This window comes from Bufo gargarizans, chromosome 6 (assembly GCF_014858855.1).
Source record: "Bufo gargarizans isolate SCDJY-AF-19 chromosome 6, ASM1485885v1, whole genome shotgun sequence".
Taxonomy (NCBI): Eukaryota; Metazoa; Chordata; class Amphibia; order Anura; family Bufonidae; genus Bufo; species Bufo gargarizans.
In genome coordinates, this window is record NC_058085.1 from 33,751,543 (window position 1) to 33,767,117 (window position 15,575).

Genomic DNA, 15,575 nt, shown 5'->3' on the forward strand with positions numbered 1-15,575 from the left:
AAAACTATGGTGGAATACAATGTTAAATAGTGCCACGAGAAAGTACAATTTGTCCAGCAAAAAAACAAGCCTTTATACGTCTATGTGAACAGAAAAATAATAAAGTTATGGCTCCAGGAGTAAAAAACAGAAATGCAAGAACGGAAAATTCTATTAATGTTTACATTCCATACATCTGGCAGCGTTAGAGCTAAGCTATGTTTTCTTTTTGGAAAGAGAGCTAGTTTACATATTCTTTTACCAGAAACCCAGAGGAGCATCACCAGGCCTATAACACTCCATATATCTCCATAAGCAGAAATAGTACTCCCTGATCCTATATTCATTATGGTAATCCTAGAAGAAAACCTTGTCAGTTAATGATCACAATTTTGCTCAAGTTCTGCCTTTTCTGGTCATTGACTTTGCTCTGCCCTTCAGAAATGTAAATGAAGCTGGATGAGGTGAACCTTGAAGTCGGGATGCCTAGTCTGAAACATCTGATGTATATAAATTAGACATCTACAAAACATAGTGTCACAGGGTAATGTGGATAACAGGTACACCAGATAAACAGACAGCATAGGATAACAGCGAAGGCCTAGAAGCTTGCGAGGGAGAGATGGTTACCTCCTTGCAATACCTGAGTCTCTACCTGACTCCTGACAGTATGTGCAAGCCCTGATGATGGACGAACACATACACTCGTACCTAGACCCTGCTAAGAATGTAGTAAACCTTAGATTAGGGAACGGGGAATGAGACTGCTGGTACCTTCCACAGTGAATGGGCCAGCGTCTTCCTGAGACCTAGACTGACACAAACAACACAGAGCAAAATCAGAACTTAGCTTGGGAAGAGTGAGGAACAAGGGATCCAATATCAACCACATGGTGAGAATTCAGAGGCAGACTGAAATAGAGCCTCTAACCAGCAAACAAGCCCAACCTGTGGAAAGGTGGGATCCCACCCACAGCAAAAACTGAAAGGAAACACCTAGAACCTGTCAAAAAGACTCACGTGCAGCAAGTCTATCTGATCTCCTCAGATCTCTCATAAGGCCGGCAGTGACACATCGGCCCTTTATTCATTCAGAGATTTTTTTTTTGCCGTCTTTGTTTCACACATGGCACAATGTCATTGAGTGGACTGTAATTGTAGTTTGTACAGGGCAAGCCCTGAAGCTTTTGTTGCTGTGAAATAAAGAAAACTTCTGAGAGTGTCTCAGAAGAAGGCTCACTGCACACACCATGTCTCCTTCGTTTGGTTTCCTATGGCTGTCCTTACCCCTAGAGGAAACTTAGTATGCTGGCCATGCAAGAACTGGGATGTTTTCAGCTTCCAGGAATTGTGTACAGATCCTTGCAATATGGGGCCGTGCATTATCATGCTGCAACATGAGGTGATGGTTGTGGATCAATGGCACAAAAATGGGCCTTAGGATCTCGTCACAGTATCTCTGTACATTCAAAATGTCATCAATAAAATGCACCTGTGTTCGTTGTCCATAACATACGCCTGCCCGTACCATAACCCCACCGCCACCATGTGCCACTCGATCCACAATGTGATGTCAGCAAACTGCTCACCCACACGACGCCACACACACTGTCTGCCATCTGCCCTGAACAGTGAAAACTGTGACTCATCCAAGAACAGAATGCCTATCCAATGTGCCAGACACCATCGAATGTGAGCATTTTCCCACTCCTACGACGATGAACTGCAGTCAGGTCCAGACCCTGATGAGGATGACGAGCATGCAGATGAGCTTCCCTGAGACGGTTTCTGACAAACTGATTGTTGCTGCAGCTGTCTGGGTGGCTGGTCCCAGACGATCATGGAGGTGAACATGCTGTATGTGGAGGTCCTGGGCTGGTGTGGTTACATGTTGTCTGCGGTTGTGAGGCCGGTTGTATGCACTGCCAAATTATCTGAAACGCCTTTAGAGACGGCTTATGGTAGAGAAATGAACATTCATTGCACCGGCAACAGCTCTGGTAGCCATTCCTGCAGTCAGCATGCCAATTTGCACGCTCCCTTAAACGTTGCGACATCTGTGGCATTGTGCTGTGTTATCAAACTGCACATTTCAGAGTGGTCTTTTATTGTAGACAGTCTAAGGCACACCTGTGCAATATTCATACTGTCTAGTCAGCACCTTGATATGCCACACCTGTGAGGTGGAATGGATTATCTCAGCAAAGGAGAAGTGCTCACTAACACAGATTTAGACAGATTTGTGAACAATATTTGAGAGCAATTGTTTTTTTGTGTATGTAGAATATGTTTTAGATCTTTGATTTAAGCTCATGCAAAATGGGAGCAAAACCGAAAGTGTTGCGTTTATATTTTTGGTCAGTGTAGTTTGCATTTTGTTAATGTATTAAAAATAAAGTGAATGAAGAAAACAGAAATGTAAATCACATCAGCATCCAGTGTGACCACCCTTTGCTGTCAGCATCAAATCTTCGAGGGAGACTTGCACAGGATTTAAAGGAACTCATCAAGCAGGTCTTTCCACACATCTTGGAGAACTAACCACAGATCTTCTGTGGGTGTAGGCCTGCTAAAATCCTTCTGACTCTTCATGTAACATAGTAACATAGTATATAAGGCTGAAAAAAGACATTTGTCCATCCAGTTCGGCCTGTCATCCTGCAAGTTTATCCAGAGGAAGGCAAAAAAAACTGTGAGAAAGAAGCCAATTTTCACCACTTAAGGGGGAAAAAATTCCTTCCCGACTCCAATTAGGAAATCACAATAACTCCCTGGATCAACGACCCCTCTCTAGTAGCTATAGCCTGTAATATTATTACACTCCAGAAATACATCCAGGCCCCTCTTGAATGCTTTTATTGTACTCACCATCACCACCTCCTCAGGCAGAGAGTTCCATATTCTCACTGCTTTTACCGTAAAGAATCCTCTTCTATGTTTGTGTACAAACCTTCTTTCCTCCAGACACAGAGGATGTCCCCTCGTCACAGTCACAGTCCTGGGGATAAATAGATGATGGGATAGATCTCTGTACTGACCCCTGATATATTTATACATAGTAATTAGATCTCCCCTTTGTTTTTTGTTTTCTAAAGTTAATAACCCTAATTTTGATAATCTTTCAGGGTACTGTAGTTGTCCCATTCCAGTTATTACTTTAAATGCCCTCCTCTGAACCCTCTCTAGCTCTGCTATGTCTGCCTTGTTTAAAGGAGCCCAGAACTGTACACAGTACTCCATGTGTGGTCTGACTAATGATTTGTAAAGTGTTAGGCCTATGTTCTTATCACAGGCATCTATGCCCCTTTTGATGCAACCCATTATCTTATTGGCCTTCGCAGCAGCTGCCTGACACTGATTTTTGCAGCTTAGTTTGCTGTTTATTAAAATTCCTAGATCCTTTTCCATGTCAGTGTTACCAAGTGCTTTACCATTTAGTATGTACGGGTGACTTGCATTATTCCTTCCCATGTGCATAACCTTACATTTGTCAGTGTTAAACTTCATCTGCCACTTATCTGCCCAAGCCTCCAATCTATCCAGACCCCTCTGTAGTAGTATACTGTCCTCTTCAGTGTTAATTACTTTACACAGTTTAGTGTCATCTGCGAAAATTGATACTTTACTGTGCAAGCCTTCTACAAGATCATTAATAAATATATTGAAGAGAATAGGGCCCAATACTGACCCCTGTGTTACCCCACTAGTGACAGTGACCCAATCTCAGTGTGTACCGTTAATAACCACCCTCTGTTTTCTATCATTGAGCCAGTTACTTACCCACATACAGATGTTTTCTCCCAGTCCGAGCATTCTCATTTTATATACTAACCTTTTATGTGGTATAGTGTCAAATGCTTTGGAGAAGTCCAGATATACGACATCCATTGATTCGCCGCTGTCAAGTCACGAACATACCTCCTCATAAAAACTGATTAAATTAGTCTGTGTTGACCGATCCCTCACAAAGCCATGCTGATATGGTGTTATTTGCTTATTTCCGTTGAGATGCTCTAAGATAGCATCTCTTAGAAAACCTTCAAACAGTTTACCCACAACAGATGTTAAACTTACCGGCCTATAGTTTCCAGGCTCTGTTTTTGGACCCTTTTTGAATATTGGCACCACATTTGCCGTGCGCCAATCCTGTGGGACATTCCCTGTCAGTATAGAATCTGTAAATATCAGAAATAAGGGTCTGGCTATGACATTACTTAATTCCCTTAGGATACGGGGGTGTATGCCATCCGGTCCTGGCGATTTGTCTATTTTAATCTTTTTAAGTCACTGATGTACTGCTTCCTGGGTCAGACAGGACACTTTTAATGGGGAATTTATTTCAACATTCGGCATGTCATCTGACAGTTTATTTTCCTCAGTGAATACATTGGAGAAAAAAATATTTAACAGCTTTGCTTTCTCCTCGTCGCTCTCTGCGACTCCCCCCTCATTACTCTGTAAAGGGCCGACACCTTCAGATTTATACTTTTCACCATTTATATAATTGAAGAACATTTTAGGGTTAGTTTTGTTCTCTTTGGCAATTAATCTCTCGGTCTCTAGTTTGGCCGCTTTTATTTGTTTTTTACATGTTCTATTTTTTTCCTTATCGTTTTTCAGTGCTTCCGTGCTACCCTCTTGTTATAGTGATTTTAAAAGCTTTCTTTTTGTCATTTATTGCGTTCTTTACAGTTCTATTTATCCACATTGGTTTCTTCTTGTTTCTTAAGCTTTTATTCCCATATGGCATGTACCTCTCACAATTAGATTTTAGGATGCTTTTAAAAATATCCCATTTTGTGGCTGTATTTTTATTTTTAAGGACATTGTCCCAGTTAGTTACGCCTATGGCCTTTCTTAGTTGGCTAAATTTAGCTTTTTTGAAGTCTGATATTTTTGTACCTCCCTGAAGAAACACTCCTTTGAATGACAATTTGAAGGTTATTACTTTATGGTCACTATTTGCCAGGTGTCCCCCAACCTGCACGTCTGTTGTTCTGTCAGGCCTATTGGTTAATACTAAGTCCAGTATGGCCATCCCTCTAGTCGGGTCCTGAACCAGTTGGGAGAGGTAATTGTCTTTGATTATTGCCAAGAACCTGTTTCCTTTATGAGATGTACAAGTTTCAGTTTCCCAGTCTATATCTGGGTAGTTGAAGTCCCCCATAATAACCACCTCATTATGATTTGCCGCCTCGTCTATCTTGTTTAGTAGTAGATTTTCTGTGGACTCTGGTATATTAGGTGGTTTACAATAAACTCCTATTAGTAATTTATTATTATTTTTGCCTCAATGTACAGGTGAAACTCGAAAAATTTAAATATCGTGCAAAGTTCATTTATTTCAGTAATGCAACTAAAAAGGTGAAACTAACATATGAGATAGACTCATTACATGCAAAGCGAGATATTTCAAGACTTTATTTGTTATAATTTGGATGATTATGGCTTATAGTTTATGAAACCCCAAAGTCACAATTTCAGGTACCCTTTGCTTAGGGAATATGGACTAATCAGCTGACTAGAGTGTGACACTTTGAGCCTAGAATATTGAACCTGTTCACAAAATTCAAATTTTAAGTTGCATTAATGCAATTCCTTTTAATTTGCATTACTGAAATAAATGGACTTTTGCACGATATTCTAATTTTTCGAGTTTCACCTGTATTTTTACCCACAGTGACTCCACATGTTCATGTCCCTCACTTATATCTTCTCAGACTGTGGGCTTTAGACAGGACTTTACATAAAGGCAAACCCCTCTCTGGTTTTGATGATCCTTTCTAAACAGACTGTAACCCTGTACATTAACTGCCCAGTCATAGCTATCATCCAGCCATGTCTCAGTTATTCCCACTATGTTATAGTCCTCCTCACAGATCACTAATTCCAGCTCCCCAGTTTTATTAGTCAAGCATGTAATCCCAGTCAGACTGGATGGGACCATATCTGCCACTAGTTCTTGGCTGGATATTTGGGGTTGTTCTGCTGTCCTGCTGCAGGATAAATCCTAAAGATGGTGTAACGTTAGATCAGCGGTCTGGACCTGCACTGGTTTTATCACAGGGGCTCAGGCTGGATGATAGACACTTTTCTCAAACTATACCAAAGGGGAAGCTTGTGAGTGGACGTTAGTGATGCCTGAAGCGGCCGGATAAGCCTCGTTAAGGGAAAGACGCTGTTGCTAGTTGCTTTTTAAACTTTTGTTCTGGAAGAGAAGAAGATGTGGAGAGATTGGGCAGCGACTGGGTCTCGTGTTCTGAATCTTGATTAAAGATGCCTGTTGGAAATCGTCCACAGGAATGTGAAACTCCTGAGACAAATTCTTCTTGGGAAAGTTCTTATGTGTTGATTAGAGACAAAGCAGCAAGGCAGGTAATGGGAAATAATATAGGAGGCAGAACACGGAGGTGGAGTACGATAAAGGTGATGGTAGTAAAGATTAGCGTTGAGCGGATCGAAATTGACAAAGTGGACTTCAATCCGAATTTCAGGAAATTCTGATTTGCTGCGAAGCCGAATTTCCTTCTGCTTTGTGGTAACTAATCAATTTTTCCTGAAACGGTTGTAAAAAAAATAAATAAAAACCATACTTACATCAATTTGATTGCGAAGAGGTGGACATCTTGCTTGAAGATCCCGTGCAAAATCTCGTGCTGATCCAGCATGAATATTTGGCGCTGGATCTTCAAGCAGGATGGCTGCGTCTGCCTCTTCATGTTGAAATGGATGAGATAAGTATGATTTATTTATTTTTATTTGCAAACACTAAAATGCTTTAATATGGATCTCATATACCGCGATCAGCAATGAACTCGGCATCTGAGGGGTTCAATGACGGGGGCAGCGCGATTGATGTTCTATGTCATTGCAGCCGCTATTTACAAAGTAATTCATCACAAGGCAAATTGTTTTGCAAAATTAGTTGAAGCAGCCGAATCGAATTTTAGAGAACTTTGCTCAATTCTAATCTTGAACTTTGATCCATGGTCCCCTGAGCTCATTCTCATTAAGTGTTCGTCTCCATAAACTAAAGAAGCTGAAAGAGCATCAAGTATTTAGAAGAACCATAGAATGACATTCATCTGTCACTGAGACTCCATGGCCTCATCACTAGTCCTAATGGGTGTTATCCGTGCAAAAGTCCTACCGAAAGCCATGGGATTCTCTGAGCTGTCCTAGATGGAAGGTTTCGATGGAGAAGAGTAGGGTAGAAACATAGAATACAAACTAAAAAGACAGGGTGGCATTAGCAGGAGGTGCTCAAACCCACATGCAGTCGTGCATATATAAGTACCACAATAGACATCACACACAAGGTAGCAAGTGCGGATGTCATAATCAATATAACAAAACAATAGCAAATACAGGTGCACTCTGCAGTCTCACTAAACCCTCAAACTGATTTTAAAATTGAGAGATTAGTCAACATGTCCTACGGTGTAGAACATGTCTAAGCCCGGGCACCACGCCAAGGTTTCTCAAGTAGCCCGGGACCTAACCCTCTCCTACCTGAGCCATATGGGCAATACCAGGAGCCAGTGGGCAAATTACAGGAGTATAAGGCCGACTCACAAACAGCTCACCAGTTACCTCCAGCATGGCTCCTGGTATTGCCCATATGGCTCAGGTAGGAGAGTGTTAGGTCCCGGGCTACTTGAGAAACCTTGGCGTAGTGCCCGGGCTTAGACATGTTCTACACCATAGGACATGTTGACTAATTTCTCAATTTTAAAATCAGTTTGAGGGTTCAGTGAGACTGCAGAGGGCACCTGGCTTTTCTATTGTTTTGTTATATTTAAACATAGAATGTGTCAGCAGATAAGAACCATTTGGCCCATCTAGTCTGCCCAATATACTGAATACTATGAATAGCTCTTGACCCTATCTTAAATGAAGGATGGCCTTATGCCTATCCCATGCATGCTTAAACTCCTCCACTGTATTTCCAGCTACCACTTCTGCAGGGAGGCTATTTCATGCATCCACTACTCTCTCAGTAAAGTAATACTTCCTTATATTACTTTTAAACCTTTGCCCTTTGCTTAGAGCCTTGAAAGACACCAACAAGGTGGTTTGTGAGTGGGGGACATTAAGTGTTCAGCTGGTGAGGCATGAGGAGATCCACGAGAGAGACACATCTGTAATGCCAAAGGGATGAAAGACTTGTGGCTGGAGGGAGCGGTGGACTTTGCGCCTGGATGGAGGAGCACAGAATAAAACACATCAAGTATCGTCAGCAAAGATTTCATCTGCAGCATAATTGTTATGGCTTCTAATCAGTCATAAAACAGAAGATTACAGTAAAGGGCTTATATGAGACTAAATCAGACCCCCAGACATGGCCAACGAGCGGTGGTGATGATACCCTCCTGGTCCCCACTTCTCCAACGAGGGGACATCTGACTGCTGCAGCCAATCAGAGGCCACAGTGGTGACCTGCTCCCCTCCTGTGTGACGCACTTCTCCTCTCGCTCTAATATTGGAATCACTTCCATGTATCATCATTACCTTCACGCAGAGAAAGCTTCCTTCCAACAACTGCTTCTTAGGTCGGTATTATTTGTCAGTCCGTGTACTTGAGTAACTTGACCTAACGACACCTTCAGCTGATCTGGCTCCAGTCCAAATAGACACCTTTCATCAGGTCCCACACTTGATGCCTATGTCACCGTGAATCACCTGTGTCCCTTAGGACAAAGTATTAGGCTGGATCGGCGTTGGTCACTTACTGTACCCCGGAGCTTCACGTGTTGTGCCGGTGATCAGCGCATGCGTGGATTTGGGAACTCGTTGGAGTTGATGGTCACATCGCCAGCACACAGAGTCTCTCCCAGGATGAAAACAAGTCTACTGCGCATCCGCCGATGTGTAATCCGGGATATAAGCTGGAGGTGGAAGAGGAAAAAACAAAAGGGCCATAAACCCCGGAGTTATGATGTACGATATATCTCCTGGAGAATGAATAGCAGATGAGCACACACAGCTCTGCTACACACACATCCCAGGACTGGATTACATGGCTGTATACACACTGCACACATATAGCCCTGATACAAGAACATTACCGCGTTCTGCTAAATGCACATTAAAAGACGCAGCTGTATTACATGTACATCACACACATACAGCACAACTACATTCACTTCACACAACAGGAACAGCACTGCTACATACACGCAGTTTACTGAGCATATTAAGGCACCACCTGGTCATGTGACCCTCTAACTCCTCCCACACAGGATCACATGGTCATGACATCATCACAGGTCTTTTACCTCCCCCAGCAACACAGTCTTCAGCCTGACTCCTCCCACACAGGATCACATGGTCATGACATCACCGCAGGTCCTTTAGCCCACTACTCTTTTCCAGCTCTGGTGCAGGTATGTGTACATTTACCTTCCCTGTCTGTCAGGATTAGGCCTCGTTCACACAGTCAGTATTTGGTTAATGATTTTTATTGGGGTAATGCCTAGAATGTATGGGCTCCCCTGAGGTTCAGGTCATGTGACTGTGAGGTAGGTGAAGCATTCAGTGGAGGGTTGTGATTTTGGGGCTTGGAGTGGAGCCTGCACCTAGATATGGTGGAATGGAGAGATCTGACCAAACAGTGAGTGTGAACCAGGCCTTACTGGGGCTGAGGGATCATTAACCCCTTATTCCCACAGGTATTTAACCCCTAATGAGCGGAGCAGCTTTCACAGTCCTGTCAGGCACAGATGTGATAGAGCTTTCTATGTGTTTCCTGGATCCTGTGAGGTTCACACTGGTGTTTGTGTTCCTGGGGAGGAGGAGGCCGTCCCCGGGAGGGAGGGTTATGTTCCTGGTGAGGAGGAGGCCGCCCCGGGAGGGAGGGTTATGTTCCTGGTGAGGAGGAGGAGGCCGCCCGGGAGGGAGGGTTATGTTCCTGGTGAGGAGGAGGAGGAGGAGGAGGAGGAGGCCGCCGCGGGAGTGAGGGTTATGTTCCTGGTGAGGAGGAGGCCACGCCGGGAGGGAGGGTTATGTTCCTGGTGAGGAGGAGGCTGCCCCGGGAGGGAGGGTTATGTTCCTGGTGAGGAGGAGGCCGCCCCGGGAGGGAGGTTTATGTTCCTGGTGAGGAGGAGGCCGCCCCGGGAGGGAGGTTTATGTTCCTGGTGAGGAGGAGGCAACCCCGGGAGGGAGGTTTATGTTCCTGGTGAGGAGGAGGCCGCCCCGGGAGGGAGGGTTATGTTCCTGGTGAGGAGGAGGCAACCCCGGGAGGGAGGTTTATGTTCCTGGTGAGGAGGAGGCCGCCCCGGGAGGGAGGTTTATGTTCCTGGTGAGGAGGAGGCAACCCCGGGAGGGAGGGTTATGTTCCTGGTGAGGAGGAGGCCGCCCCGGGAGGGAGGGTTATGTTCCTGGTGAGGTGGAGGCCGCCCCGGGAGGGAGGGTTATGTTCCTGGTGAGGAGGAGGCCGCCCCGGGAGGGAGGTTTATGTTCCTAGAGATTAATCTATATATATATAAAGAAGGACGTATATATGTGTATATGCATGTTCCACGATCACTCAAAAACACAACCATCGATTTCAACAAATCTTGGTATACACATCCCTTGCTACCTGGAGAGAAATCTTGTGGGAGTTTTAGCTCTCTAGGACGTACCATTCCTGAAATATTTCCAAAAAATGACCTGCATTAGCCAATACAATCCTGCAAGTCTTTCTCTTCATATCCCAACTGTCATACACACGGTCACATGACCCTTATCAGCCAATGGAAGCTTGCAGGCCCTTAGTCTCCACATACACAGTTTTACTCCAGGTTTCTATGACAACCCAGCCATTTTCTTCACTGCTGTAGGTCAGCTTTAGGCTAGGGCTACAAGACGACATGTGTCACACGAAACATAGGGCACAACTACACTGCTACATGTGTCGAGCGATATTGATGTCGCACTAATGTCGTGCGACAATTTTTAAATGATAGGCTATCTTGGATTGATTTTTTTAAACTGTCGTGTCGCAGTCGCAGCATGTCACATGTCGCAGTGCAACACCATAGCCTATCATTATAAAATTTGTTGAGACGAAATGTTGTGTGACAAATGTCGTCATAAAGCCCTAGCATTAAAGAGGCAGGGCGCTGTGGAGGTCACTGTTAAAAGGGCGGGCACTGTGGTGGTCACTGTTAAAGTGGTGGACACTGTGGAGGTCACTGTTAAGGGGGCAGGGGCCACTATTAAAGGGGCAACTGCTCTGGAGGTCACTGTTAAGGGGGCAGGCCCCTGAGGAGAACACGGTGAGGCTGCTCTGAAGGTCAAAGTTAAGGAGATTGACTACTGTGGAGGTCCCATTTTAAAGTGGCGAGGCACTGGGGGGGGGGGGGGGTCATATTTACAGCTGGCAAACACTTACTAGAAGTACATAAATAGTCCCAAAACATGGACAGTGATATACTAGAGGGGGATCATTGGCAAAAATCCTCACAAAAAATATGCATTTTAATCAGGGGCCATTTTTATGCGTATTAAAGGGAAACTCTCAAAAATATGCCCTGCTGGAGCCTAGAGAAATGTTATTTCCTATTGGTTTGATGTATACAAATGTGCAGCACTCCACGTTTTTGTATCCTGCAGAGTCCATTAAAAAAATGCATACGTTAGCGTACATTTTCTTTCTACCATGGAACTGTACGGTGAACTGTACGGCATCAGTCTGAGGCATCTGATAAACGCATACATTTTTGGTATGCATTAAATGGATGGCAAAAATAGGACGTGAACTCAGCCCTAGTGTCAGAATAAGCACCAGTGCACAGCGGAGCAGCGTGGCGGAGAGGGGAGGACGCCATGTACTGACAGAGCGCTACCTGGTCCTAGTGGTCAAGGATGAGGACTGTGTTTCCCAAGGATCATTTTCTACTGGGAAATACAGGGCACAGTATAATACACTAGAATCTATATAATATAAAGATATTAGCCCTACCCCCAAATAATAATACAATTAGGTGGTCATTTATTATATAGAAATACATCTATGTTAGGCGTATTTCTGACACAGATTGTGGTGCAAAGGTCCTTAGCACCGCGATCTGCATATTTTTCCCGATCATGCCAGGTCTAAAAAAAGATGGTGTGGGCAGGTTATGGCTATCCAGTTATTGGATACCACCTCTGTACAGTGACCGGATAACACTGCCATACCATGACCGGATAAAAGGGTATAAGAGGGCACAGTACAGGGAATGACTAGGGACACTGCACAGGGTGTGGTAAGAGGGCACAATGCAGGGTGTAAGGGGGCACAGTACGGGGTGGGGGGCACAGTCACATGACCCTGTGACATTAGAAGGTTCTTATGGTGAATGCGGTTCATACACCACCATAATGAGAGGCAAAGGAGTGAGACAGAGGTGTGATTATGTGGCTAGAGATAAAAAATATAACTGTCGGTCAGTACAGGCCCCAAAAATTAGGCAATAGGAATTCACCTGACATCAAAGAACTTTGGATTCTGTGGCTGGAGGTACATTAGGTGGTCACAGAATAAATATGTAACTGTCGGCCAGTACAGGCCCCAAAAATTAGCCAATAGACATTTACCTGACAGCAAAGAAATTTGGATTCTGTGGCTGGAGGTGCATTAGGTGGTGTCACGATCAGTATGAGGGGGAAACTCCACACTGAACACATGAGGGAAGGGGAACAGTAACTGGGCCTGGAAACTAGGAAAGAAACAGGTCACCTGTCCTAATCCGGCCCTGACTACCTATCAATATGAATAGCAATAACCTTGAAGGTAGGAATATTCATAAGCAGGATACCTAGGCCCTTATTTCCCTATAAGGCCCTGGAATAAGGTAAGGACCAGAGACCACCCATTCCTCCCCAGATGGACGAATGGAAGTCTCTGTCTCAGGCCCAGATACAACAACAGGGAATATAACAAATACAAACAAACGCAACACTTAACTTTTGTAGAGATGGAAGAACGGAACCCCATAGAGAGTCTCACACCAGCTCAGTCAAACCCAAATTAAGCTATCCAAACAATAGTTTAAGTGGCTGCAGCTCTCACCTCTACCTTCAATCCATGAAGCACGGAAAAAAGGCCAGAACTGAATCCTGAGGAATGTTAGTATATAGTGCGGTAATATAAGCTGCAACCCAGATATACTCCTCACTCCACTTAAAATGATAGAAGTTCTGAAGCACTGTGCGACTATCCTTCAGGTAACCAGGCATCAGGGGTATAAGTGGCTGTAGCAGGGAATCGGTCCAATCTGATAACTTCTCAGAATAGGATGATACCTGCATGCCAAAAGGATTACATAGAAAACATGATCTTACTAAATGGTAAAACACTCGGTAACACTGACATGGAAAAGGATCTAGGAATTTTAATAAACAGCAAACTAAGCTGCAAAAACCAGTGTCAGGCAGCTGCTGCCAAGGCCAATAAGATAATGGATTGCATCAGAAGGGGCATAGATTCCCGTGATAAGAACATAGTCCTACCACTTTACAAATCGCTAGTCAGACCACACATGGAGTACTGTGTACAGTTCTGGGCTCCTGTGAACAAGGCAGACATAGCAGAGCTGGAGAAGGTCCAGAGGAGGGCAACTAAAGTAATAACTGGAATGGGGCAACTACAGTACCCTGAAAGATTATCAAAATTAGAGTTATTCACTTTAGAAAAAAGACGACTGAGGGGAGATCTAATTAATATGTATAAATATATCAAGGGTCAGTACAGAGATCTATCCCATCAGCTATTTATCCCCAGGACTGTGACTGTGACTGTGACTGTGACGAGGGGACATCCTCTGCGCCTGGAGGAAAGAAGGTTTGTACACAAACATAGAAGAGGATTCTTTACGGTAAGAGCAGTGAGAATATGGAACTCTCTGCCTGAGGAGGTGGTGATGGTGAGTACAATAAAGGAATTCAAGAGGGGCCTGGATGTATTTCTGGAGTGTAATAATATTACAGGCTATAGCTACTAGAGAGGGGTCTTCCTCTGGATCAACTTGCGGGATAACAGGCCGAACTGGATGGACAAATGTCTTTTTTCGGCCTTATGTACTATGTTACTATGTTACTCTGCAATATAATTAAGATGTTCTTATTATGTATATATAGATATATATATATGCACCACCTGTGATGTTGGATCTCCTCCCCTGGATCACTGAATGGTTCTCATTCTAGGTACCAGGTGCGGACACTTTGCTAATTAGAAAAGGTTAGACCTTGTGCTGTATAAAAGGAATGGTTTTAATACATTTGTTATGTCTTGATGAAGGGCTGGATTTTGTAGCCTGAAACGCGTCACTTTGATGTAATTTTCCTGTGATTTTGGTGCGTTTTATATGATGAGCCAATAAAGAACCCTTTTTTATTCCATAAGAAGCTGGATTCCCGTTTTCCAAATTAAGCTATCAACCGCATAGTCAGAAGGGTGGGGTGAGACTATAAAGGTTAGAAGTGATGACCACTGAGCAACAGCTGAGAAAAGGGAAGTGGTCATTAACCCTATCAACACTGAATCAAGAGAAATCAAGCAGGCTGTTAGATTCCTCCACGCTCAGCCAATCTCCTTGATTTCCTGACATCAGTCATCTGAGGGACCGTGACAGGCGGTCACAGGATAAAAATGTAACTGTCGGCTAGTACAGGCACCAAAAATTAGGCAATAGGCATTCACCTGACAGCAAAGAACTTTGGATTCTGTGGCTGGAGGTACATTAGGCGGTCACAGGATAAATATGTAACTGTAGGCCAGTACAGGCCCCAAATATTAGGCAATAAGCATTCACCTGACAGCTAAGAACTTTGGATTCTGTGGCTGGAGGTACATTAGGCGGTTACAGGATAAATATGTAACTGTCGGCCAGTACAGGCCCCTAAAATTAGGTAATAGGCATTCACCTGACAGCACAGAACTTTGGATTCTGTGGCTGGAGGTGCATTAGGCAGTCACAGGATAAATATGTACCTGTCGGTCAGTACAGGCCCCAAAAATTAGGCATTCACCTGACATAAAAGGCCTTTTATGCCGCTGTATATGCATAAGGCAAGGACCATTCTTTGTTCTGTGTGGTAGCCGATATGTGTGGGATGGCATTAGGAAATTCAATTACACGTGGTCATCACAGGTGTTGAAATCCTCCGAGATCCATGCCTCATTTATTTTTAAAAATGTGAGGTAGTCCACACTGTCGTGAGCTAGGTGAGTGCGCTTATCGGTCACGATCCCCCCATGCTGCGCTGAACGTCCTTTCGGACAGGACACTCGATGAGGGGCAAGCCAAGAGTTTCATGGCAAATTGTGCCAGCTCTGGCCACAGGTCAAGCCTGCATACAAAGTAGTCAAGGGGTTCCTCGCTTCTCGGAGCGTCCACATCGGTCGTTAACCCGATGTAGTCAGACACCTGTCGGTCTAGGCGTTCCCTGAGGCTGGATACGGAGGGCGGCTGTCGATGGGTTGGCTGCAAGAATGATCTCATATCCGAAGTGACCAACACATCTTAAAACCGCCCTCTTTTTGCAGGCGTGGTAGGATTGTGTACCCACACCTGTTTCGCTGTGGGTGGAAATTCCTCTGCCAGTGCCCGCAACAGCAGAATGCC

General features: G+C 44.3%; 1 protein-coding gene across 1 annotated transcript in view; it reads left to right on the forward strand.

The window, feature by feature from the left end:
- Positions 1–15,575, forward strand: part of LOC122941929 (zinc finger protein 605-like) — a 54,369-nt gene that overhangs the window by 22,443 nt on the left and 16,351 nt on the right. The gene's annotated exons all lie outside the window — the stretch shown is intronic.